This window comes from Mirounga angustirostris, unplaced genomic scaffold, assembly GCF_029215605.1.
Source record: "Mirounga angustirostris isolate CCGP_5_RB_7025 unplaced genomic scaffold, mMirAng1.0.hap1 SCAF_5, whole genome shotgun sequence".
Classification (NCBI taxonomy): domain Eukaryota; kingdom Metazoa; phylum Chordata; class Mammalia; order Carnivora; family Phocidae; genus Mirounga; species Mirounga angustirostris.
In genome coordinates, this window is record NW_026991713.1 from 82,852,693 (window position 1) to 82,879,548 (window position 26,856).

Genomic DNA, 26,856 nt, shown 5'->3' on the forward strand with positions numbered 1-26,856 from the left:
CCTCTGCCCCTCCCTCCCACTCGTGTGTGTGCATGCACACACTGGCACACATGCCCTCTCTCTTAAATAATTAATAAATAAATAAACAAACAAACAAACAAACAAACAAATAAATAAATAAATAAATAAATAAAATCTTTTAAAAAATAGGATGGATGGCTGTGTTTTAAAACTAGCAAAGGAAAATGACTGCTCTTGGTATGGAGGAAATCCATTCCGAGTTTAATATTCTTCTTTATCCTAATGAGAAAATGGTCAATGCTGGCTGTAACCAAAGGGATTTGTTCCCCCAGATTGGGATTACCTAGTCCATTTCCATGAATTAACAGCAGATATTTCTCATTCTTATTCTTACTCACAATCCCATAGTAAAAAGGAAAAATTAGTTGTATCCAAAAAAATTCTTGGCAGAGTAGGACAAAATGACATTTTGATGAAAAACAAAATTAATGAGATAATTTTTATCCTTAAATAAGCAAATACATTATAATGAGTATTAACCTGGAGTTGAGGGGATCCAGCGTGTCTCATAAGTAAATGTTAACCACTTTCATTTGTAAGGAGGTGAAGAATACCTTACTTTCCTCAGTGCTGAAATTCCTGTTGATAAGCAACTGGAGGGAAGAAAACATGAATGAGGATGGAGAGATAGGGGAGGGGAAGAGGGAAATCAATAAAAGGTATAAGACAGGAAATTCTTAGGGAAAGTGGTGAATATTTCAAGAGTTTAAAGAATTTCTTAAGAATTTAAGAACAGGATTCTCTGATGTTATCTTTTAAATTACATCTGTGATTTCAAGCTCTTCCTTCTCTTCCCATCCCAATATATGTGTTTGTGTGTTAGGTGGGATTTAAAATCTGTTATCTTTATGAATGTTTTGTATAGAAGAGTCTTTGGTTGAAATCAATAAGAGCTGTTTCTCATCTAAGTTTTCCAGGTGTAGGATAAAGGAAGCAGAGACCCAGAGGCATTAGCTCTCATTCCTTCTTTTAAACAGGAAATATTAATTGAATACCCACTGTGTACTACTCTATTCTAGGCAAGGAGGATGGAACAGTGGGCAAAAACACAAATTCCCTTTCCTTGTGGAGTTTAGATTCTAGTCGGTAAGAAAGATAACAATAAATCAAATACCAAATAATGCCGGATAATATTAAGAAAGAAAAAGAATATTTTGAAAGCAACTAGAGAAAAATGACATTACATATCATAGAACAATGATAAGCATTTCCACTGACTTCTCATCTGAAAGTCAGAAGACAATAAAACATCTCTAAAGTGCTGAAACAATTGTCATTTCACAATTCTTTATCACAAAAATACCCTTCAAAATAAGGGTGACTAAACTGAGAAGTCTAAATACTATATGATTCCAACTATATGACATTCTGGAAAAGGCAAAACTTGAAAACAATAAAAATATCAGTAGTTGTTAATGGTGGATTTAGAGAGATGAATAGGCAGAGCTCAGAGGATTTTTAGGGCAGTTAAAATGTTCCATATGATACCATAATGATGGACATCTGTCATTAAACATTTGTTCAAACCCACTGAAAGTACAACACCAAGATTGAACCCTTAGATAAATAGGATTTGGGTGATTATGATGTATCAATGTAGGTTCATCCTTGATTAAAAAAAATATATATGTACTACTCCGGTGAGTAATGCTGATTATGGGAGAGACTGTGTATATGTGGGGGTGGGGGTACATGGAGAATCTCTGTACCTTTCACTCAATTTTCACATAAAACCTAAAACTGCTCTCAAAAAAAATAGTCTTTAAAAAAAAATAAATAGGACTTGGAGTTGAACACCTAATGTGAGGCCATTTTACTAACCACCTGTGCAATCTTGAATCTAGTCCTGATGTTAAAGGACCCAGTATCCAATGGGGAAATAGGGAGTTGATAAAACACAGTTAAAAGCAGTGCTTAGAAAAATAAAATAGGGTCCTGTTTATACTCAGAATGGTTTTTAAATCCTTCAATAAACATATTTCATATTTTTAAATGAAGATGAAATAGAAACTTTCTCAGATAAAATTGAGAAAAATTCATTGCCAGTAGATGTGCTTTAAAATAAGTTCTTCAAGATGAAGGAAAATGATACCAGATGTAAAGTCAAATCTATATAAAGAAATAAAGAGTATCAAAAATGGTAATTAAGTACATAAATAAGAGATTTTGTTATTTTTTTCTTCCTGAAATTTTCTTAAATGACAACTGACTATCTTAAAACTGTGGTGATAAAAGTCAGAAAACAGTAGTTATCTTAAGCAGAGGGGTAGCAGTGCAGACATTCTATATCTCGATCTAGGTAGAATTATATGGGTATATGTGTAAGTTAAAATTCAACAAATTTATGCAAGTCATACCTCATTTTACTGCATGTAATTCTAATTCAATAAAATAGCATTAGAATAAAAAAATGTAAGGACACAGAAAGGTTTAAAGTCAAGTGATATAAAAAGACATAACAGGAAAATAATAATTAAAGTAGTGTAGCTGCATTAGTATTAGTCTAAATAATCTTTAAGGAAAAAGTACTACAGATAAAAAGTTGTGTTATATAATAATGAAATGTTCAATACAACAAGATTTTAAAACGTAGCCTCAAAATTAAAGCAAGAATTGACAGAACAAGGAAAAATTTTTAAATCTATCTTCATATTACGATATTTCAACAAATCTTTCTCAGAAATTGACAGATCAAATAGAAAAAATAATAAGGTTATGTAAGACTTGAGCAGTAAAATTAATAAGCTTGATCTAATGGACATATATAGACTATTCAACCCAACAATTGGAAGTGCACATTCTTTTCAGGCATAGAGGGTATATTTACAAAGACTGACCATGTGTCAGACCATAATTATAGCAAGCCTCAACCAATTCCATTTACCTCAATACAGTGAATTTAAAAAGTCAATAATCAAAACCCTATTAGTTAAGAACTATTAAAAAAAAAAAAACTGCTGGGGCGCTGGGTGGCTCAGTTGTTAAGCATCTGTCTTCGGCTCAGGTCATGATTCCAGGGTCCTGGGATCAAGCCCCGCATCGGGCTCCCTGCTCCGCGGGAAGCCTGCTTCTCCCTCTCCCACTCCCCCTGCTTGTGTTCCCTCTCTCGCTGTGTCTCTCTCTGTCAAATAAATAAATAAAATCTTAAAAAAAAAAAAAAAAAAAGCCCTTCTAAACTACTTGTTGGCCAAAGAAGAAATAATAATAGAAATAATCAGAGGTGGGAGTTTTGCTATCAATCAGAGCAGAGAAATGGTGTGATTGTTGGAAAAGAATGTGGAGTTCATGGAGTTTTAGGTTTTGTTTTAAGATGAAGGAGATAGTACCGTGTTTGTATAATAATGAGGAGGATCCTTAGAATATGGGGGAATAATGCTACTGGTTGTGGCAGGGGGCATGTAATTGAAGAGTCAGAAATGTTGGGGAGCTTTTTAAAATTCCTGAGGTCAGGGCGCCTGAGTGGCTCAGTTGGTTAAGCGACTGCCTTCGGCTCAGGTCATGATCCTGGAGTCCCTGGATCGAGTCCCGCATCGGGCTCCCTACTCGGCAGGGAGTCTGCTTCTCCCTCTGACCCTCCCCCCTCTCATGTGCTCTCTCTCATTCTCTCTCTCTCAAATAAATAAATAAAATCTTTAAAAAAAATAAAATAAAATAAAATAAAATTCCTGAGGTCATGAAAATAGAAGTTCTAGTTTATTGTCACTATACTTTAAGAAGCAAGGGTGTTGTATCTGGCATCTAACAATGAAGTTTTTGTTTTTTTTTTTTAAGATTTTATTTATTTATTTAACAGAGAGAGAGCACAAGTAGGCAGAGCACAAGCAGAGGCAGAGGGAGGAGCAGGATCTCCCCTGAGCAGGGAGCCCGATGTGGGGCTTGATCCCAGGACCCTGGGATAATGACCCAAGCCAAAGGCAATGGCTTAACCGACTGAGCCACCCAGGCGCCCCTGCCAATGAAGTTTTAAGCCACTGTGTATATTTTATCTAATTTAATTTTCATAACAACCTTAATAAATTACAGATTAAATTCGCTGGAAGTGGTGGCCATGTTTATCATGATCACTGCCATATTCCTGGCTCTTAGCAAAGTACCTGGCCCACAGACCATACTTAATAACTATATGTTCAATATATTGATCAATCCTTTATTTAAGGAATAAGAGATGAAAGTCACAATGGTTACAGAACTTTTCTAAGGTCCAAGAAGCAAAAACAAACAGAACCAGTTTAGAACGCAGTCTTCTTACTTCTAGACCAGTTCCTTTTCCACTGTCCCATGCTACCCTGGGATAATATGAGGCCGATGTGGAGTTAGTGAGTTATCCTAAAGGAACCAGCTTAACCCCCTATGCTATCCCTGTGTACTTCTTCCTCAGCGGAGCTAAAGGAAAGGAAGCATATCCTAGAGCAATGGTTTCAAAAAATGTTTGACTGTGGTCCACTGATAAGATGTGCATTGTCTTTATCAGCTCAGACTATTACAAGAAATATCACAGTCTATGTGGCTTAAACAACAAACATTTATCCCTCACAACTCTGGAGGCCAGGAAGTCCAAGTTCAAGGTGCCAGCAGATTTGGTGCCTGGTAAAAACCACAGTTCCTGGCTTGTGCACAGCTGCCTCCTCACTGTATCCTCACATGTCCAAGAAAGATCATTTTTCTTGTTTCTTTTTATAAGGGCACTAATCCCAGTTATGAGGGCTTCACCCTCATGACCTAATATGACCTCCCAAAGGCCTCACTTCCAAATATCACTACACGGGTGATTAGGGCTTCAACATATGCATCGGGTGGTGGGGGGAGGGGAGACAAAGAGTGTACAGCATACATATTATACCACAACATTTATGCACACACATATACTCCGCATCCCCACCATACACACATGCTGACCAAACCGTTTCATGAAGCAATACTTATCCTTATTTATGAGTACTTACTTATGAGACATAAACTCTGATTTTCCTATCATATTCTATTATTTTTATTCTATTCTATTTTTTTAATGTTGGTAGCAACTAATTAATTAGAATGTACAGCCTTAGCAGGTACCTACCTAAAGTTTGAAAAATATTACCATAGAATGACTTTAGTCCTTATTATTCTTTCTCCTCTCTGGCTTTCCAAGTTAAAGGCAAGGTCTCAATAGTTTTTGTTTTGTTTTGTTTTGTTTTGCTTTGTTTTGTTTTGTTTTTACTAGCTACAGGATAGCTTATAATCACCATCATAATAATGCAGCCACCCTACATTTATAAAATATAGTGTTCTGACTGCTGACTCCTACTTTGTCTTCATGCAACACCCCCAGACCAGTAACGGAAGCACACGTTATCCACATCTTACAGTTTAGGAAACTAAGGTTAAAACACATTAAATGACTTGACCAAAGACACAGAGGCAATTAGCAACACACCTGTAACTACTAACTGGTTGTCCTGCCTCCAAATCAGTACTCTTCATTGTGCTTCTATCATCAAAAACCAAAATGTGAAAGAAAAAAAAAAAAAACCCAAAATGTGAGACAAGAACTGAATTCTACCACACATCTGGGAGCCTTAGAATAAAGAAAGGAAATAGGTGGCATTAAAAAAAGGAAAAAGTATCCTGTTTGGAAATTGAAGGAATGGAAAGAGGCATATGAGAGATAAATGCTAACGTCCTACGGACAATGAGCTAATCTTTATATATATATATGTATATGTGTGTGTGTGTGCATGCATACAAAGTAGGATAGCTTATTACTAAAATCATGTAAAACAATTAAGTACTTACCCTTACTCCCTACCTCATTTATGTTGGACTAGTATTCAGATTCAAACTAATGTCTTTGTACTAATATCAAATTAATGGAAGTCTGGTTTTCAACAATAAAACATGAAAAATAAAAGGCTATTCAGAAATTCCTGCCATTTAAAAAATCATGCTTTCATTCTCCTTGGCGTCATGAGCAATATTCCCTCAGGAAATTAGAAATCATCCACCATTGCGTGCCTATCTTACTACCATGTTACAATTACAGAAGCACTAAAGATTAGAAGACAAAAGCTTAGGTATTTTTAGAGACAAATTTATTACCTATAAGAACATAGACTACTTCCTGTTTTTATATACATCTTCCAGATCCTAGGTAAAATTGAAGGTGATAACAAAATAAACTTCTATTTAAATTGAATAACAGGGGCGCCTGGGTGGCTCAGTTGGTTGAGTGACTGCCTTCAGCTCAGGTCATGATCCTGGAGTCCCAGGATTGAGTCCCGCGTCCCGCATCGGGCTCCCTGCTCAGCAGGGGATCTGCTTCTCCCTCTGGCGCTCCCCCCTCTCATGCTCTATCTCATTTTCTCTCTCAAATAAATAAAATTTAAAAAAAATCAATAAATTGAATAACAGCAGAAAGTTAAGAAACACTGTATCCAGATAAAATAAACAAACAACAACAACAAAGAGAAGTACGTGTTTTTTCTTTACACCACTGCATAATGTTGTTGGAAAACTCACATAACAGGAACTTTTTGCATTGCCAGTCTTAGTGAAGCAGCTTCTCTATAAGATTTATCAAGTACAAACTTGGACCACTTCTGTAATGGATAAAGTACTCTAGAAATGCAATAATACCCATGATGGCATTGTTTCAAGGAAGGTTTTAAGAATGCTCATTGGAAGCCAGTGGATGCATCAGAGCTTTGGAACTACATTGAAAAAAACGTTGAATTAACAACTTTAGGGAATCACTTTCAAGGTGATTTAAGGACAGCCCTTTAGAATTTATTTTAAACAATGAAAATCAGGTTTAGTGAGTCCATATGGAAAACCAAAGTTTAATTAGAAAAGCACTTAACATTGTCTGCTATATTGTAGGAGTTCTTTTCTTGCATGGTGTCTTTATCATTTTTAACTACTCTCTGTGTAATCTTGCCCTGTGTTTACCCTATAGTTCCCTTTTGTTTCCTTGTCAACACACTAACTACAGACAAGCAGATTCTATTATTTTAGCTTACTCAGTGGCTCTTACATTGTTCATTGAGAAGATCACATCACATCTGTCCACAGCTGTTGGCAACATGTCTTGCCCAAAATAAACAAACAGATTTCATTTCTTCAATAAAATTAGAGTTCAGCTAACTTGCGGTACCAGGGAACTCAAATGTCCTTTTAAAAATCTGAAAGGTTTTAAATTTAAGATACATGAGTATGCCAGTGTCCAGAATCTTTTTCTAAGGTTAGGAAAGGGACGTGAGTATCTATAAATCTATTTACACATACAAGCCAGACTTTTGAAACTAATGAATACTCTGCATTTCACTCTCAGTTACTAAATTCTCCCCGTAAAAACCATCATACTAAATGGAAACCTTCAAGTACTTTTATTCTCAGTCCAAGTCTTCCCTGGAGTCGGGCTCCCTACCTCTGTTTCAGGACTGACTATAGAGCACTGCTCTGTTGCCTGATCGGTTCAAAGTTGGACACACGTGGGTGGGTGGGTGTGTGTGTGTGTGCATGCATACAAAGTAGGATAGCTTATTACTAAAATCATGTAAAACAATTAAGTACTTACTTACATCAAAGCCAATCAGAGGGATTTTTGCTAGAACTAAGCACAGGGCATTCCCTTTTTCTCTGAGACAAAAGATACTAAAGACCAAATAATCCTGAAGCTGATGGGTATTCTCTTTACCAATGCATGAAGAGAGCCTATCTGAGGAGAAAACCAACTTGGAAAAAAAGCAAAGCCAGTCATGGAAAGAGCAGCACCCCAATGATATAATTTCACCACCTGGATCTAGCTGTGCTTGAGCTAGATGTGGACTTTGAGTTCCAATTTTACATGCTCTGGGTTTCTGTCACTTCCAAACAAAATGGTTCTGGCTAATGTTACAGATGGCAAAGATGAAGCATTGTCTTTCCTTCTATGCCATATTCATAGAATGTTACTTAAAGCAAAACTGTGAACTTGACCTCTTTGTCCCCTCATGCTTTTTACTCTGGGCCTCCTCCCACGTCCAAGCCAACTGCCCTCCTCTGGTCCTCTATGCACCAAGCTCCTTCCCAAATCCAAACCTGCTCACAAGCAGAGCACTGATAGAAATAATTTATATCTTAGTGTAAACATATTCACTTAACAATCCTCTTAGGAGTATTTGCAGGTTAAGATTGATCTCCAATTACGGAACACATGTCATATTAGAGTTTTTCATGTTATCTTATTTTATTTCTGCTGACATCACCACTCAATCTCCAGGGCTAGAAATCTCAAGTAACCTTTCATAGCCAAAAGGTGGAAACAACCCAAGTGTTCATCAACAGATGAATGGATAGCAAATGTGATCTACATACAATGGGATATTATTCATCTATAAAGGGAATAAAGGTTTGATATGTACTACAACATGGATGGATCTTGAAAACATGCTAAATAAAATAAGCCCAGCACAAAAGAACAAATATTATATGGTTCCACTTATATGAAATATCTAGAATAGGCAAATATATGAACAGAAGGTAGATTAGAGAGAACAAAGTGTGGAGAGAAGGAAGATTAGAGAGTTATTGATTAACAGAGCTTCTGTTTGGAGTAATGGAAAAGATTTGGACATAGTGATGATGGTCACTCAATCCCATAAATATAATTAATTCCATTGAATGTACATTTAAAAATGGTTAAAATTACATGTTTTATGTTATATATATTTTATCACAAAAAATTTAATTATACTATGATACTTCTCTCCTATTAGATTAACAAAGTTTTAACACTATATTAGTGCTATTGAGTCTGCATGGAAATTGATAATCCACACAATGCTCTTAGGGATGTAAAAATGGTACAACCCTTTAAAATATCTAGCAAAATTTTATTTGCCTCTACCTTTTAACTCAGCAATTCTGCTTTTAGTTATCTATCTTATAGATAGACTGCAAAATTACAAAAATAACATATGTCCAAGATGGTTCTTGTCAGCATTATTTAAAAGAGCAGAAGACTAGAAAGAAGCTGAAAACAATAGGGAAATGGAAATGACTCAAAGGTTCCCAAACATTTTTTAAAGACTTCAGTGTTTTAGAGAAGTTAAAGGTCCACAGCAACATTGAAAGGAAGGCACAGAGATTTCCCATACAACCCTCTACCCCACACATGTATCACTTCCCCCATTGTCAATATCGTATACCAGAGTGGTACATTTGTTGCAATTGATGAACCAACACTGACACATCATAATCACCCAAAGTCCATAGTTTGCATTAGGGTTCACACTTGGTGTTATATAAATGTATAATAGGTTTGGACAAACATATAATGACATTTATCTATCATCATAGGATCATACAGAGTATTTTCACTGTCCTAAAAATCCTCTGTGCTCCACTTATTCAATGTCCCCAACCCCTGATATTTTTATGTCTCCATAGTTTTGCCTTTCCCAGAATGTCATATAGTTGGAATCATATAGTATGTAGCCTTTTCAGATTGGCTTCTTTCACTTGGTAATATGCACTTAAGGCTCTTCTGGGTCTTTTAATGACTTGATAGCTCATTTCTTTTTAGCACTAAATTGTTTTAGCACTAATTGTCTATTGTTTGTATGTACCATGGTTTACTTATCCATTCACTTACTGAAAGTCATCTTGGTTTCTTCCAAGCTTTGGCCATTATGAATAAAGCTGCTACAAACACATCCATGTGTAGGCTTTTGTGTGGACATAAATTTTCAAGTCCTTTGGGTGAATATCAAGGAACATGACTGCTAGATTTTATGGTAAAAGAATGTTTGGTTTTGTAAGAAGCCAATAAACTGTTTTCCAAAGTGGCTATACCATTTTACATTTCTACCTACAATGTATGTAAGTTGACTGTTGCTCCACATCCTCAATAGCATTTGGTGTTAATGTTCCAGATTTTGGCCATTCTAATCTGTGTGTAGTGATACTTCACTGTTGCTTCACATCATATGTCATCAAGGAAATGAAAATTAAAACATCTTTTCAATTGCTTATTTGTCATCTGTATATCTTCTTTCATGAGGTGTCTATTAAGTCCTTAGTCCATTCTTTAATCAGGTTATTTTCTTACTGTTGAGTTTGAAGAGTTCTTTGCATATTTTGGATAATAGTCCTTTATCAGAGGTGTCTTTTGGAAATGTGTTTTTTCCCAGTTTGTGGCTTATCGTCTCATCCTCTTGATCCTGTCTTTTGTGGAGCAGAAGCTTTTAATTTTAATGAAGTCCAGTTTATCAATGATTTGTTTACAGATTATGACTTTGATGCTGTATCAAAAAGTCATCACCATATCCAAGGTCAAGTAGGTTTTATCCTATGTTATCTTCTAGAAGTTTTATAGTTCTCCATTTTATATTTAGGTCTGTGATCCATTTTGAGTTAATTTTTGTGAAGGGTGTAAGGTCTGTGTCTAGGTTCATTTTTGCATGTGGATAACCAGTAGTTCTAGCACCATTTTTGAAAAGACTACCTTTGCTCTCTTGTATTGCCTTTTCTCCTTTGTCAAAGATTGGTTGACTAGATTTAAGTGGATCTATTTCTGGGATATGTTCCATTGACCTATTTGTCTATTCTTTAATCAATACTAAGATTCGTAGTAAGATTTGTAATAAGCCTTAAAGTCAGGTAGTGCCAGTCCTCCAATTTGGTAATTCTCCTTTAATATTGAGTTGGCTATTCTGGGTCTTTTTGCCTCTTTATGTAAACTTTAATATCAGTTTGTCAATATTCATAAAATAACTTGCTAGGAATTTTATCAGAATCACATTGAATCTATAGACTGAGTTGGGATTAACAGACGTTCTGATAATATTGAGTCTTCCTATCCATGAACATGGATTATCTCTCCATTTATTTAGTTTTTTTATATCATTCATCAGAGTTTTGTAGGTTTTCTCATATAAGTCTCATACATATTTAGATTTATGCCTTTTTAAATTTTTTTTATTAACATTTGTTTCAGGGGTCCAGGTCTGTGATTCATCAGTCTTACACAATTCATAGCACTCACCATAGCACATAACCTCCCCAATGTCCATCACCCAGCCACCCTAGCCCTCCCACTCCCCTCCATTCCAGCAACCCTCGGTTTGTTTCCTGAGACTGAGTCTCTTATGGTTTGTCTTCCTCTCTGGTTTCGTCTTGTTTCTTTTTTTTTTTTTTTCATCTTGTTTCATTTTTCCCTCCTTTCCCCTATGGTCCTCTGCCTTGTTTCTTAAATTCCACATATCAGTGAGATCATATAATTGTATTTCTCTGATTGACTTACTTTGTTTAGCATAATACCCTCTAGTTCCATCCATGTCATTGCAAAGGGCAAGATTTCATTTTTTTTCCTCTTTTTTTTTTTTTTTTTTGATGTAGTGTTCCATGATTCATTGTTTGCGTATAACACCCGGTGCTCCATTCAATACGTGCCCTCTTTAATACCCATCACCAGGCTAACACACCCCCCCACCCCCTCTCCTCTAGAACCCTCAGTTTGTTTCTCAGAGTCCATAGTCTCTCATGGTTCATCTCCCCCTCCGATTTCCCCCCTTCATTTTTCCCTTCCTACTATCTTCTTTTTTTTTTTTTAAACATATAATGTATTATTTGTTTCAGAGGTACAGGTCTGTGATTCATCAGTCTTACAAAATTCATAGCACTCACAATAGCACATACCCTCCCCAATGTCTATCACCCAGCCATCCCATCCCTCCCACCCCCCCACCACTCTAGCAACCCTGTTTGTTTCCTGAGATTAAGAATTCCTCATATCAGTGAGAGCATATGATACATGTTTTTCTCTGATTGACTTATTTCGCTTAGCATAATACCCTCTAGTTCCATCCATCTTGTTGCAAATGGCAAGATTTGTTTTTTCTTTTTTCTTTTTTCTTTTTTTTTTTTTTTGATGGCTGCCTAAGTATTTCATCTGGTGGGGTGCTAATATAAATAGTATTGTGTTTTTAATTTCAAATTCCACTTGTTCATCGCTGGTATATAGGAAAACAAACCTTGTATCCTGCAACCTTGCTATAAATGCTTACTTGTTCTGGGAGTAGCTGTTTTGGTCAATTCATTCGGTTTTCACATAGACTATTAAATCATCTTCCAATGGAATTTTATTTCTTTCTTCCCAATCTGTATATCTTTTATTTCCTTTTCTCATCTTATTAAATTAGCCAGGACTTCCAGTATGATGTTGAAAATAAGTGGTGAGAAGAGACAAAGAGTCAATCCACTAAGAAGACATAATTACTGATCTTAGTGGGAAAGCTTCAAGCTTCTTACCATTAAGTATGATGTTAGCTCATGGTTATTTGTAGATATTCTTTATTAAGTCGAGGAGTTCCCCTCTATTCCTAATTTACTGGGTGTATTTATTATGAATGAGTATATTTTCTATTTTTTTATATCTCTTGATATATTCATGTGACTATCCTTTTTAGCCTGTTGATGTGATGGTACATTAATTGATATAAGAATGTTGAACCAGGGGCGCCTGGGTGGCTCGGTCATTAAACGTCTGCCTTCGGCTCAGGTCATGATCCCAGGGTCCTGGGATCGAGCCCCGTATCGGGCTCCCTGCTCGGTGGGAGGCCTGCTCCCCCCGCTCACACTTCCTCTGCTTGTGTTCCCTTTCTCGCTGTGTCTCTCTGTCAAATAAATAAATAAAATCTTTAAGAAAAAAGAAAAAAAAGAATGTTGAACCAGTCTTGCATACCTGGGATATCCCACTTGGTTGTGGTGTATAATTCTTTTTACACATTGCTGGATTTGACTTGCTAATATTTTGTTTAGGATTTTGGCATCTATGTTCATGAGAGACACTGGTCTATAGTTTTATTTGCTTGTAATGACTTTGGTTTTGATATTAGGATAATAATGGCCTCACAGAATGAGTTAGGAAGTATTCTCTCTGCTTCTATCCTCTGAAGGAGACTATAGAGAATTGGTATAACTTCTTCCTTAAATGTTTAGTAGAATTCACCAGTGAACCCATCTGGGGCAATGCTTTCTGCTTTGGAAGGTTATTATCAATTCGTTTACTAGATATCAGCCATTTAAATTGTCTGTTCCTTCATGTGTGAGTTTTGGCAAATTGTGTCTTTCAAGAACTTGGTCCATTTCATCTAGGTTATCAAAATTGTGGACATAGAATTCTTCATAGTATTTCTTTATTATCCTTTTAATGTCCATGAGTTCTATGGTGATATCCATTCTTTCATTTCTGATATAAGTAATTTTTGTCCTCTCTTTTTTCATAGTTAGCCTGGCTGGAGGATTATCAATTTTATTGATCTCTACAAGAATCAGATTTGGTTTCATTAATTTTCTCTGCTGATTTTCTGTTTTCAATTTCATTGATTCCTACCCTAATTCTTATTATTTCTTTTCTTTTGTTTAGTTTGCATTTAATTTGTTTTTCTTTTTCTAGTTTCCTAAAGTGGAAACTTAGGTGATTGAGTTTAGATCTTTCTTCTTTCCAAATATACTCATTGAACACTATAAATTTCCCTCTAAGCATTGCATCCATTGCATCCCACACATTTTGATAACTTGCATTTTCATTTCATTTGGTTTGCAAAATATTTTCAAATTTCTCTTGAGATTTCTTCTTTGACCCATATGATGTGTAATTTTTAATCTCCATGTATTTGGGGTTATTTCAGTTATCTTTCTATTATTGACTTTTTAGTTTAATTCCATTGTGATCTGAGACATATGATTTCTATTATTTAGATTTGTCAAGGTGTATTTTATGGCCCAGAATGTGGTCTGTATTGGTGAATGTTCCATATGAGTTTGAGAAGAATGAATATTCTTCTGTTTTAGTAAAGCAGTCTATAGATACCAATTGGTACACAGTTGATTGGTGGTGAGTTTGGCTTGTTTGTTTTTGGGGGGTGATTCACATTTTATTTACTTTTTTATTATGTTATGTTAGTCACCATACAGTACATCATTTGTTTCTGACGTAGTGTTCCATGATTCTTCATTTGCGTATAACACCCAGTGTTCCATGCAATGCACGCCCTCCTTACTACCCATCACCAGGGGGTGCCTGGGTGGCTCAGTCGTTAAGCTTCTGCCTTCAGCTCAGGTCATGATCCCAGGATCCTGGGATCAAGCCCCGCATCAGGCTACCTGCTCAGTGGGAAGCCTGCTTCTCCCTCTCCCACTCCCCTTGCTTGTATTCCTGCTCTCACTATCTCTCTCTCTGTCAACTAAATAAATAAAATCTTAAAAAAAAAAAATACCCATCACCGGGCTAACCCATTACCGCACCCCCCATCACTCTAAAACCCTCAGTCTGTTTCTGAGTCTATAGTCTCTCATGGTTCATCTCCCCCTCCAATTCCCCCCCCTTCATTTTACCCTTCTTGCTCCTAATGTCCTCCATGCTATTCCTTATGTTCCACAAATAAGTGAAACCATATGATAATTGACTTTCTCTGCTTATTTCACTTAGCATAATCTCCTCCAGTCCCATCCATGTTGATGCAAATGTTGGGTATTCATCCTTCTGATGGCTGAGTTAATATTCCATTGTATATATATGGATCACATCTCCTTTATCCATTCGTCCATTGAAGGGCATCTCAGCTCTTTCCACAGTTTGGCTATTGTGGACATTGCTGCTATGAACATTGGGGTGCATATGGCCTGTCTTTTCACTACATCTGTATCTTTGGGGTAAATACCCAGTAGTGCAATTGCTGGGTCATGGGGTACCTCTATTTTTAATTTTTTGAGGCACCTCCACACTGTTTTCCAAAGTGGCTGTACCAACTTGTGTTCCCACCAACAGTGATCAACACTGTAAGAGGGTTCCCCCTTTCTCCACAACCTCTCCAACATTTGTTGTTTCTTGCCTTGTCACTTTGCCATTCTAACTGGTGTAAGGTGGTATGTCAATGTGGTTTTAATTTGAATTTCCCTGATGGCTAATGATGATGAACATTTTTTCATGTGTCCATTAGCCATTTGTAGGTCTTCTTTGGAGAAGTGTCTGTTCATCCATTCTGCCCATTTTTTGACTTGATTGTTTGTTTTTTGAGGGTTGAGTTTGAGAAGTTCTTTACAGATCTTGGATATCAGCCCTTTGTCTGTATTGTCATTTGCAAACATCTTCTCCCATTCCATGGGTTGCCTCTTTGTTTTGTTGACTGATTCCTTTGCTGTGCAGAAGCTTTTTATCTTGATGAAGTCCCAAAAGTTCATTTTCCCTTTTGTTTCCCTTGCCTTTGGAGACATGTCTTGAAAGAAGTTGCTGTGGCCAATGTCGAAGAGGTTACTGCCTATGTTCTCCTCTAGGATTCTGATGGATTCTGGACTCACATTGAGTCCTTTCATCCATTTTGAGTTTATCTTTGTGAATGGTGTAATAGAATGGTCGAGTTTCATTCTTCTGTATATAGCTGTCCAATTTTCCCAGCACCATTATTGAAGTGTCCAATACTTATTGAAGAGACTGTCTTTTTTCCATTGCATATTTTTTCCTGCTTTGTCGAAGATTAGTTGAGGATCCATATCTGGGTTCTCTATTCTGTTCCATTGGTCTATGTGTCTGTGTTTGTGCCAGTACCATGCTGTCTTGGTGATCACAGATTTGTAATATAGCTTGAAATCAGGCAACGTGATGCCCCCAGCTTTGCTTTTCTTTTTCAACATTTCCTTGGTGATTTGGGGTCTTTTCTGATTCCATACAAATTTTAGGATTGTTTGTTCCAGCACTTTGAAAAATGCCATTGGTATTGGTGTTGAAAGTATAGATTGTTCTGGGCAGCATAGACATTTTAACAATGTTTACTCTTCCAATCCATGAGCATGGAATGTTTTTCCATCTTTTTGTACCTTCTTCAATTTATTTCATGAGGGTTCTGTAGTTCCTAGATCCTTTATCTCTTTGGTTAAGTTTATTCCAAGGTATCTTATGGTTTTTGGTGCTATTGTAAATGGAATCATTTCTCTAATTTCTCTTTCTACAGTTACATTGAGAGTGTATAAGAAAGCAACTGATTTCTGTGCTTTGATTTTGTATCCTGCCACCTTACTGACTTGCTGTATGAGTTCTAGTAATTTGGGGGTGGAGTCTTTTGGGTTTTCCACATAAAGTATCATGTCATCTGCACAGAGACAGAGTTTGACTTCTTCTTTGCCAATTTGAATACCTTCTATTTCTTTTTGTTTTCTGATTGCTGTTGCTAGGACTTCTAATGCTATGTTGAACAATAGTGGTGAGAGTGGGCACCCTTGTCGTGTTCCTGATCTTAAGGGAAAGGCTCTCAGCTTTTCCCCATTGAGAATGATATTTGCTGTGGGTTTTTCATAAATGGATTTTATGAAATTGAGGAATGTTTCCTCTATGCCTAAACTCTGAAGAGTTTTAATCAGGAAAGGATGCTGTATTTTGTCAAATGCTTTTTCTGCATCAATTGAGAGGACCGTATGGTTCTTCTCTCTCCTCTTATTAATGTGTTCTATCACATTGATTGATTTGTGAATGTTGAACCACCCTTACATCCTGGGGATAAATCCCACTTGGTCATGGTGGATGATCCTTTTAATGTACTGTTGGATCCTGTTAGCTAGGATCTTGTTGAGAATTTTGGCATCCATATTCATCAGGGATATCGGTCTGAAATTCTCCTTTTTGCTGGGGTCTTTGCCTGGTTTGGGGATCAAGGTAATGCTGGCCTCATAGAATGAGTGTGGAAGCTTTCCTTCCGTTTCTATTTTTTGAAACATCTTCAGTAGAATAGGTATTATTTCTTCTTTGAATGTTTGGTAGAATTCCCCAGGGAATCCATCAGGCCCTGGACTCTTGTTTTTTGGGAGGTTTTAATCACTGCTTCAATCTTGTTCCTGGTTATTGGTCTTCAGGTTGTCAATTTTTTCCTGTTTCAGTCTTGGTAGTTTATAGGTTTCCCAGAATGCAACCATTTCTTCCAAGTTGCTTAATGTATTAGCATATAGTTGTTGATAATAATTTCTGGTAATTGTTTCTATTTCCTTGATGTTAATCATGATCTCTCCCCTTTCATTCATAATTTTATTAATTTGGGTCCTTTTTCTTTTCTTTTGGATAAGTCTGGCCAGTGGTGTTTCGATCATATTAATTCTTTCAAAAAACCAGCTTCTAGTTTCTCATTGATGTGTTCTACTTATTTCTGGTTTCTAATTCATTGATCTCTGCTCTAATCTTAATTATCCCCCTTCTTGTTTGTGGGTTACGCTTAATTTGTTGTTGATTCTCCAGTTCCTTAAGGTGTAAAGATAGTTTGTGTATTCGGGATTTTCTATTTTTTTGAGCAAGGCTTGGATGGCTATGTATTTCCCCCTTAGGATCGCCTTTGCAGTATCCGATAGGTTTTGGACCGATGTGTTTTCGTTTTCATTAGTTTCCATGAATTGGTTAAGTTCTTCTTTGATTTTCTGGTTGACCCATACATTCTTGAGTAGGATGGTCTTTAGCTTCCAAGTGTTTGAATTTCTTCCAAACTTTTTCTTGTGATTGAGTTTCAGTTTCAAAGCACTGTGGTCTGAGAATATGCTGGGAATAATCTCAATCTTTTGGTATCAGTTGATACCTGACTTGTGACCTAGTATGTGGTCTATTCTGGAGAAAGTTCCATGTGCATGGGAGAAGAATGAGTATTCTGTTGTTACAGGATGGAATGTTCTGTATATATCTATGAGGTCCATCTGGTCCAGTGTGTCATTCAAAGCTCTTGTTTCTTTGTTGATTTTCTGCTTAGATGATCTGTCCATTGCTGAGCATGGAGTGTTAACGTCTCCTACTATTAACATATTATTATCAGTATGTCTCTTCATATTGGTTAACAGTTGGCTTATGTAGTTGTCTGCTCCCATGTTGGGGACATAGATATTTACAATTGTTAGATCTTCTTGTTGGATAGACCATTTAAGAATGATATAGTGTCCTTCTGTATCTCTAACTACAGTCTTTAGCTTGAAACCTGATATGAGAATTGCTACCCCAGTTTTCTTTTGAGGTCCATTGGCATGAAAGATGGATCTCCATCCTTCACTTTCAGTCTGGATGTATCTTTAGGTTCAAAATGAGTCTCTTATAGACAGCATATGGCTGGGTCCTGACTTTTTATCCAATCTGCAACGCTGTGACATTTTATGGGAGCATTTAGGCCACACATGTTGAGCATGATTATTGAAAGATATGAATCTATCGTCATCATGTTGCCTGTGAAATCCTTGTTTCTATAGGTTCTCTCTGTAAATTTCTGTCCTATATCCCTCTTGGGGTCTTTCTCCTTTTATAGAACGCCCCCCCCCCTTAATACTTCTTGCAGGGCCAGCTTAGTGGTCACATATTCTTTTAGTTTCTGCTGGTCCTGGAAGCTCTGCATCTCTCCATCCAGTCTAAATGACAGCCTTGCTGGATAAAGTATTCTTGGCTGCATGTTCTTCTCATTTAGTACCCTGAATATGTCCTGCCAGCCCTTTCTGGCTTGCCAGGTCTCTGTGGACAGGTCTGACGGTATTCTGATGTTCCTCTCTCTGTATGTAAGCAATCTCTTCCCCCTAACTGCCCTTAAGATGGTTTCTTTGGTTCTAAGATTTGCGAGTTTTACTATTACATGCTGGGGCATTGGTCTGTTCTCCTTGATCTTGGAAAGGGTCCTCTCTGCCTCTAGGACATGAATTTTTGTTTCATTCCCCAGATTAGTGAAGTTCTCAGCTACGATTTGCTCAAATATATCTTCTAGCCCTCTCTCTCCACCCACTCAGGGATCCCAGTAATTCTGACATTGGAACATTTCATGGCATCATTTATTTCTCTAATTCTGTTTTCATGAATTTTAAGCTGTTTGTTCCAGGCCTCCTCTTGTTCCTTCTTTTCCATCAGTTTGTCTCCTAGATCATTAATTCATTTTTCTGCCTCATTTACCTTAGCTGTTAGAGAATCTAGTTTACAATGCATCTCATTTACAGCATTTTTAAGTTCAGCCTGATTAGCTCTCATTCCTGCCCTTAGAGAATCTATGTTGCCATTAATGTTTTTCTCCAGCATAGCTATTGTCTTCATAACTGTTACCCTGAAGTCTATTTCTGACATCTTGCTTATATCATTATCCATGAGGTCTACAGGAGAGGCCATTGTCTCAGTCTTTTCTTTGTTGGGAGTTCCTTCTCCTAGTCATTCTGTTGAATTTTGGTTGAGGGGATGTACAGTCAAAAATATCAACCACAATCCAGGCAAGGTGCACCCTGGAAAAGTTCAGAGCAATCGGAAACCACCACCAAAAAAACCCACCAAAATGAAACCCAAGAATAAAATTCATAAAGTACAAAAATAAAAACAAACAAACAAAGCCCACAAAAAAAAAAAATAATGACAACAACAAAAAGGTGGGGTGCAGGGAAGGTGGCTATAATGTCTCTATGTGGACGAGGTAGAGTGTTTCAGCTCTTCCTGGGTGTATTTTGTTCTCTTTGTTAGAGAATAGTACTCCTCAGAGATAGAGGGAAATTAAAACTGGTATATATATAAATGTAGTATTGAGTAGGGTAAAAAGGACTACATTGAAGCTTATATCTATATATATAAAAAAAGAAAAAAGTATATGTGTGAAAAAGTTTAAGTTAAAAAGTTACTATGGAATATGTTGTATTAAACATCTGGTTGAATTGATAAGTAGGTTAAAAAAAAAAGAAGCATGAGAAAGAATTAAAAAGAGAGAGAAAAGTTGTATCCATCAGAAAGGATGAATACCCAACTTTTACATCAACATGGATGGGACTGGAGGAGATTATGCTAAGTGAAATAAGTCAAGCAGAGAAAGTCAATTATATGGTTTCACTTATTTGTGGAACATTAGGAATAGCATGGAGGACATTAGGAGAAGGAAGGGAAAAATGAAGGGGCAGGAAATTGGAGGGAGAGATGAAACATGAGAGACTATGGACACTGAGAAACAAACCGAGGGTGTTAGAGGGGAGAGGGTGGGGGGATGGGTTAGCCCTGTGGTGGGTATTAAAGAGGGCACGTATTGCATGGAGCACTGGGTGTTATACAAAAACAATGAATCATGGATCACCACATCAAAAACTAATGATGTATTATATGGTGACTAACATAACATAATAAAATTAAAAACTATTGATACAGTTGGATTAAGAGCAAACATATTTGTTACTGTTTTCTATTTGTTGCCTTCCTTCTTTGCTCCTATTGTTTTGTCTTTCACTCTTTTTCTGCCCTTATGGTTTTTGTTTGTTTGATTAGTTGGTTGTTTGGTTGGGTTTTTTGTTGTTGTTGTTGTTGTTGTTGTTGTTTTTGCCTTTGTGGTTTTAATTAGCATTTTATATTATTCCATTTCCTCCCTTTTTTTAGCATATCAGTTATACTTGTTTTAAAAATATTTTTAGTGGTTTTCTTAGACTTTGCAACTAATCCAAGTCCACTTTCAAATAACCCTATGCCACTTCATGGGTTTTATGATTGTCCTAATAATACAAAAATAATTCTAATTACTTCCATCCCTTGTATCATTGCTGATATTTCACTTATGTATAAGCATACATAAACATATGTATTGTATATACATAATAATACATAACCAAATATATTGTTGCTATTATTATTTTGAACTAACTACTATCTGTTAGATCAATTAAAAATAAGAAAAATAAAAGTTTTTCTTTACTTTCATTTATTCTTTCTTCAGTACTCATCCTTTCTTTATGCAGATCTGAGTTTCTGACCTATATGCTTCTTCTCTCTAAAGAACTTATTTTAATATTTCTTCCAAGGCAGGTGTGCTAGCAACAAATCCCTTCAATTTTTGTTTATCTGAAAAAGTCTCTATCTCTCCTTCAGTTTTGAAGAATAATTTCACAGAGCAGAGAATTCTAGATTGGTTATTTTTTTTTCTCTCAACATTTTATTTGATTTTACTCACTTCTTGCTTGTGAAGTTTCTGAGGAGAAGTTGGATGTAATTCTTATCTTTTTTCTCCTATAGATAAGGTATTTTTTTTCCTGTGGTTTCTTTCAGAGTTTTTTCTGTCTTTGATTTTCTTTGGTTTGAAAATGGTACGCCTATATGTGGCTTTTTTAGCATTTATCCTGCTTGGTGTTTTTTGAGTTCTAGATCTGGTGGTTTAGTGTCTGAGAATAATTTGGGGAAATTCCCAGTCATTGTTTCAAATATTTCTTGTCTTTCTCTTTTTCTTTTCATTCTGGCATTCCCACTATGTGTATGTTACATCTTTTTTAATTGTCCCATAGTCCTTTGATATCCTATTCTGTTTTTCAGTCTTTGTTCTTTTTGCTTTTCAGTTTTGGAAGTTTCTATTGATATAGCCCCAAGCTCAAAGATTCTTTTTTCAGCCATATCCAGTCTGTTAATGAGCTCATCAAAGGCATTCTTTATTTTTGTTACAGTATTTTTTATCTTGTACTTCCTTATGGTTCTTTCCTACAGTTCTTTCTCTCTGCTTACATGACTCATCTGTTCTTGCGTGCTGTACCTCCTTATCCACAGAGCCCTTTACATATTAATCATAGTTGTTTTAAATTCCCGGTCTGATAATTCCAACATTCCTACCATGTCTGGTTCTGATGCTTGCTCTATCTTTTCAAATTGTGTATTTTGCCTTTCAGTATGCCTTGTAATTTTTTCTTGATAGTCAGATGTGAGGTACCAGGTAAAAGAAATTACTATAAATAGGCCTTTAGTAATGTGGTAATAAAGTGTATGAAGGAGGGGATGGTGTGAGGAGAGGGGAAGCTTCCTATAGTCCTATAATTAGGTCTCAGTCGTATAGTAAGCCTATGCCTCTGGACTGTGAACTTCACAAGTGTTTCCCAGTCCCCTGTACCTTAGATGAGATAGAGCAGTTACAGCTGGCTAGAATTGGATATCTCCCTTCCCCCAGGTCAGTTAAGCTCTGATAATACTCCAGCAGGTTAGATTCTGGTTAACTAGTTGGTTCTGATAGGGAAAGTTAAGAAAAATAGAGTGCTCAGGCATATTTCAAAATGATTATTTTCCCTTCCTCCTGTTAGAAGCATAAGGGGATTTTCTTTTAATATTTACCATGAACCCCTGGTTGAGATCCTGAAGATAAAACACATAAATATGGGGGAGGGGGTGCTGATGATGACTGGGTTTCCCTGGAGTTTTTATCTCTCACACTTGTCACACTGAGCTTCTAGCAATTCATCAGTTACAACTCAAGTTTTCTTAACCTGGTACTGGTTCCTGAAGCGGTCTCTGCTTTAGTAAGCCATGACTCCCTATATTCACCTGTCTTTCCAATGGCGGGGGCAGTGGTTTACCCTGTGTCCTCACCTCTTTTACAGATTCAAGAGTTGTTGGATCTTTCTGTCTGTTCAGCTTTTTCCTTGTTAGATGGAGTATCAACTTCCAAGCTCCTTACACGTGGAACCAGAAACCCAAATTTTCTTGATTACAACTTCCTTAATGAGCCAGTAATCTTATCTTAATGGAATGCCTAAACCAAAAGAAATACCTAACAGTTCTGTGTATTGAGTAGTTAGGCCCAGACAACTTACATATTGATGTCCTAATATCTTAGCAACCATTTAAAAAAGAATAATAGACATCAATTGAAATAAAAGGTAATTTTTTTTTCTCAAATATCCACAGTTGCTTAGCAAGGGGATATGTGTATCTATTGGACACTGCACAACTTCTCAAACATTGATCATATTAAACACTTTCCTCATTTTTGATTCCACATCGATTTTAATGTAGTATTTGCTTTCTATAACAGCAAACCACCAAAAAGTCAGCTTTGCAAACATACGATATCACCAACAAGAATATAGAACAATCTAATATTGAAATAATGATCTACTTCAAGCTAGTTGTTTGTGCAGTCTGCCAAATACCAAATATTACTGTGTTTCTCTCAAGAATTTAGAATACCCCACAATGCCTCTGGGAGATTGCTGCAGTGCCCTGGGTATTGATAAATAGTACATCTACCCAAAGGAGTCATGTGTAGCTGTAAACAGTTGTGAGGAATATCTATATCCTCCTATGAAATGATCTTCGTATGTGTTGTTAGAAGAAAAAGTGTATAAAGCATATTAGCAAAAGAAAGGATAAATGTGAATATTAATACATCTTATATTTAGAAGAGGAAAGAGAAACCATAAAACTGTTTCTAATATTTACCTATAGGCACTAATAGATAAAAGTTAGACTCTCCTATATATACCTTGTTTTTTGGGTTTGACTTAGGAACTTTATACATGTTTTACATAATTATAAAACAATTTTTGAAAATAATCTCTAAAAATAGTAAGCTAAATATAGCAGATGAACTTATCTGCACATTGATTTTGTGGCATAACCAAACAGAGAGTAACTATTTAATGTGATTTTAGAACATAAGAATTAAAAGCTAGTGGGAAATTCTTCAAAGGTATTAAGAACTGCAAAAGCATATTAAACTGTTGCCAGTTATCATATTCTTGCTGGCAGCGTTGGTATTGTTGCTCTGAGATTGTTTCGTGTGTACCATGGGTTAAAACAAATAAGTAATAATGTTGGTGTTGTTGAGAACGGGGATTCTTAACATGAAAGACAGTAGGTGGAAGCTATGTAAGAATAAATGAAATAGTCTTAATCTTATAGTTGAGTTGAAAGATTCAATATGGGTTCATGATATATTCTGTCTTAAAATATACATATAGTTCTTAACTCTACTCCCAAAGTGGCATCCAGCATCAGTCCCACCCTACAGATGAAACCCAGCATAATACTATGACTAGTTTCCTTTTCACTTTAATGAAGAGAGTGTCCTCAGGCCCTCCTAGGAAACAGTCAACTGATGGGTTCTCCATTTTTATATAATTAATCCATACCAGTATATCCAATTCTATTAGCCTTTTTTACCTCTTTCTCAGTTCTCAGCCAAGACAGTTCTAGCACTTCAATTTCATATAATGTAGTCTGGTTTTCCCCTAAGCTTTAAGAAATCATCCCAGCAGTGCATGAGGATTGGTTCCAGGTCTACTCGCGAGAACATTAAGTCCTAAATCGTAGAAGGATGTACCATATCAGTGTACTCTCACTTATCCAGCTTTATATTACATCCCTCAGCTGCAGCAATTTGAATTCCATTCTAAGGCACTTTACCTTGCTTTCTGCCGGTACATATTAACCAGGTCCTACAGGTTTGGGGATGACTAACCTCTTTCTTGTCCTAACAAAGACAATAATTTCCAGTTGGGCCATGCTAAGACTTCCCTTAGTTATTAGTTTAAAATAATGAGATGTAAGGGCAGATCCAAGGAGGATAAGTAGTATGTTATGAGACTATTGCTCCAGATGAGGACTTTGCATGGTATCCAGGTAGAGAGAAGGGTCCATCTTCTAGAAACAGGGAGCGTGTGAGCTGGTCAATTCTACTGGTAAACAGGGTATCTGGGGCTTGAAGTTTTCCAACTATACCCACCCAAATATTTCTATCTTACTTCTCTAGGGCCACCCCTTCCCTAAGGGTCACTAGAGAAGACTTTATTGGAGCTGTAAATACAGCCTTCTTTCTAACTCTATTAACCTCGCAATTAGGTCCTGGGCCTAGTTTTCAGCACTGTCTGCTCTCCTAGTTCAGAATGTGAGGTTCTCTTTGAACGCTACCCTGCTGGCCTTCTGGCTTTCACATTGTACACTCACTTGATAGTGACTGACATGGACCAGTTATTTTCTTTCTTCAGCACTTAACAACAAGCAACCAGATTCATAATTTTTATAATTATTATTGCCCTCATATCTCTTAACTACCAGAGCAATCATATAAGCAGTGTATCACCTTCCAGCTCTTCCCAAGACAATTAACCACAGGTGAGAGTCAGTAATTGTGTTGCTACACGGTCGCAGGCACTGTCGTCACCACACTTCCCCCAGGAATGTGAGTTCTTGTTGCCATCTGGTCGACAGTTATCCACTTCTAGAACCCCACTCTCAGTATAAACTGCCTTGATTGATGTTCCCTGAGAAGCAGACACTGATAGAAGGATTCAGTGCAAGTAGTTTATTTATGAAGTGATCCTAGGAAATACCAGTAGAATAGGGATGTAAGTCAAGGAAGAAAAGGAAGCCAGTAAAGTGTTTATTTTTTTTTTTAAGATTTTATTTATTTATTTGAGAGAGAGAGAATGAGAGACAGAGAGCATGAGAGGGACGAGGGTCAGAGGGAGAAGCAGACTCCCTGCCGAGCAGGGAGCTCGATGCGGGACTCGATCCTGGGACTCCAGGATCATGACCTGAGCCGAAGGCAGTTGCTTAACCAACTGAGCCACCCAGGCACCCCTAGTAAAGTGTTTATTATCAAGCAATCACAACCATGGCAATTACAGCTTAATCCCACTGGGGACCTCCAAATAATTGGTATAAAATACACGCCTCAGAGTATTCCCACCCAAAAGACAAGGGTTCTGCCATTCCTTAGTTGAGGGCTGCATGAAGAGGAAAGTGCATAAATTTCCCACCATTGCCATCCTGCCCACAAAGGCTCCTGTAACCAGAGAAAGCCCTACACAAAGAGGTATAGGGACTGTCACTGGAAGCCATCAATCATGAGCTGGGAATACAGAATAGGAATATAAGTGGGGCATTTCTAGGCCTATTTTTCTGCCCATATGCAACCACTCTGTATTCCTTAGAACCAGGAGTTCTTTTGTATCCTAGTGGCTTTGCTCAAGCTGTCTTCTTTGTAAATAAGACTCTCTTTACCTTCCCCCACACCCCCCCACCCCCCCACCCCGCCACACCTTATCTGTTGAAACCTTCCTGGGTTTCAAGGTCTAATTAACCTATCAAATCTTTTTATCATCTCAGTTGAAATCAATTCATCTGTTCTCCTTACCACACCTGTTACTGTGGCACTTTGTTTTTATCTCTATCTCAGCACTTGATACATTTTGCACAGTAATAGAGTTATTTGGAAAATATCTATCTTACCCACTAGATTTGAGTTATTTGAGGGCAAGGGACCAAATTCTATTGGCATTTCAAAACATCATAAAACCAGAACAGTGCTTAACATACAATTTTGTTTGATAAACATCTATGAAATTATTCTTTTTTTCTTTTGAAATTATTCCATTCATTCATTCAACAAATATTTATTGAATGCCTACTAAGTACCAGGCCTAGTGCTAACTACTTGGGATATAACAAAGAGCCTAAAAGGCATGGAAGCCACCCTTCTTCATCTTCACCAAAAATCTTCCATTTTTTCCTACTAACTATTGGCAGTAAATCCATTTTCCTGCCTTCTAAGATGTGTAGTAACTCTTTTTTAACTGTTTCCCTGCCTTATCTTCTCCCCATATAACTACAACAACAGGTAATATGTATTGCACACATACTCTGGGCCAGACTGTGCTGCTTATCTAAACTCATTTGGTCTTCATAACAACCCAACAAAGGTTGACTTATTAATTCCATTTTATAAATCTGGTAACTGAGGTATAAGAGATAAGTAATTTGCACAAAAGTATAAAGCTAGTAAGTAGAGGATGGTAGGGACAGCTGAGACTCAAAACACTGTTTTATATTGCCTATGTGATTTCATTCTTACTGCTTTTCAAAATGCCCTCTCTAAGCATGGTATACCCACATTTGCTGATAATACCAACTGGAATGCCTTCTTACCTCCACCTATCCAAACCCTTGAGCTAGTAATTGCTCTAATTATATCCGTCTCCAACACTGTTTATGATTTTTGTTGAGAGCATGTCAAACTTTGACTTTCTCTATTTTAAGCTATAGAGAAGATTTTTATCAGCGATGAGGTTTTGATAGTAAGAAGTTCATTCTCTTCCTCA